General features: G+C 48.5%; 1 pseudogene; it reads left to right on the forward strand.

Annotated features, from left to right (window-relative positions):
- The first annotated feature begins 270 nt into the window (after positions 1-270).
- On the forward strand, positions 271-383 carry LOC149464931 (U2 spliceosomal RNA; annotated as a pseudogene).
- The last annotated feature ends 1,433 nt before the right edge of the window (positions 384-1,816 follow it).

Here is a 1,816-nt window from a genome sequence, read left to right on the forward strand (position 1 = left end):
CCCAGCACACAGTTAACCCTTTGATCTCCCCTCATAATAACCCCTTCCTGCCCAGTGCCATTAGTACAGTGTCAGTGCTTTTTTTAAGCACTGATCACGGTTTGGTGTCACTGGGGATGTCAGTGACACCAAGTCAGTTCCCCCTAGTGTCAGAATGCCCACCGCAGTCCCACTATAAGTCACTGGTTGATGTCATTATTACTAGAAAAAGAAAATTCCAGTATCTATACCACCATTTGTAAACGCTATAACTTTCACATAAACCAATTAATCGCTTCTCGGCCTTTTGGCTAAGATCAAGTGTAGTATCTGTTCTTATCAGTGTCCAGTGAGGGTGCTACCGACCATTCTGGTAAGAGGATGGTTGTTGTATAGTACCCTCACTGGTATGATGGGGGTCCGGAAGGCTAGTACCGGAGGGACAGAAACCAGGGAGCGCCATGATTCGTTCTGGGGCCTTGGGAGTAATTCCTCTGGGGAGACCGGAAAGACCCAGTTCCTCCTGGTTTGAGCAGGCTACCTTGGTCTGGCCTGGGGTCGGGGACGCAAAAAGTCCGCAAACTCAGTGCCCCCTGGGGAAGACGCTCTCAGGGGTGTCACTAGTAACACTTGGGTGTGGGACCCCACGGTGTGAAGATGACACATGGCCACTGTTTTTCACCTCTTTTTGCACAGCGCCCTAAGGACCAGGTCTTTTGGCTAAGTCCAGGGCAATTTTTGCTACAGGCCTCAGGGCCTGGTCTGTGCACTATTAGGCACGGTACCACTTTTTTATTTTATTCTATTTATTTAAACCACTCCCACGTTTTGTCACTTTTTGCTTTCTTATGTGTGTGTTTTTCACGGATGGAGGGTGTGGGTCCTCGGGCCTTACCTGAAGTCTAGGGGGAGGATGTGTGGCCATACGGTTCCTTCCTCCCCTGATCCCTAGGGGGTTTTCTCTTCGGGAGAACCCCCTTGCCTAGTACTGGATGTCCGGCTTCGGCTGGGCATAAGGAACGGTGGTCCACCAGGCCTTTTGGCCAGGAGGACCAAATGGGAACCTTGTCCCTGTCAGGAGCTTCGTGCCCCGGGGGATCGGGTGAACGGTCCAACCCTTTCGGGGGTAGGACAAACACACCCCTAAGTGCACGTTTTTCGTGTGTGTGTTTCTGCACTTGCACTTTTTTGCGGACACTTACGGGTTTTTTCGTTACAGTTCCACGTTTGCGGACTTAAAAAAAAAAAAAAAAAAAAAAATTAATTTACACGTATTGGGATTTTTTTTTAGTAAAGACATGTAGCAGGACCTAAATTTATGATAATATTTGATTTTAAATTTTTTTTCTACTGGACATGTTTAACCGCTTCCACACCGCCCTATAGTAGCAATACTGCTACACGGGTACGCAAATGTCAAGGTCCTACCTTTTCCCAGAGGGTATGCTGCTCCATTTGTTGGCATCCATCTTGGGTTTCTGCAAAGCATGGTGGGAGCCTTTTATGCTTTCAGGCCTCTGCGGTCCATCCCTCAGAGGTGTGTGGTTGATCACATTTAAGCCTGTTGTCTGCACTTGCTCTTTGCATTCGTGTCCTGTATGATAGTGTTGTTGCAAGCTCTTGTTCTACTCTCGTGGCTCTCCTGGAAACTGACTTGGCTTTGTCTAAGACTATTCTCAGCCTTATCCCTTTATCTGACCTCCCGTTGCTGAACCCGGCTTGTGACCTGTGTATTCTTGTCTACCGTTCTGTACTGTCTGTCCCGCTGTTATCGACCCGGCCTGTCTGACTACGCTATCGTTCTTATCTGGTTCCTACCAGCTATACGCCATTGGCA

This window comes from Staurois parvus, unplaced genomic scaffold (genome assembly GCF_062004578.1).
Source record: "Staurois parvus isolate SC_StPar_1 unplaced genomic scaffold, SC_StPar_1.0 ptg000145l, whole genome shotgun sequence".
Taxonomy (NCBI): Eukaryota; Metazoa; Chordata; class Amphibia; order Anura; family Ranidae; genus Staurois; species Staurois parvus.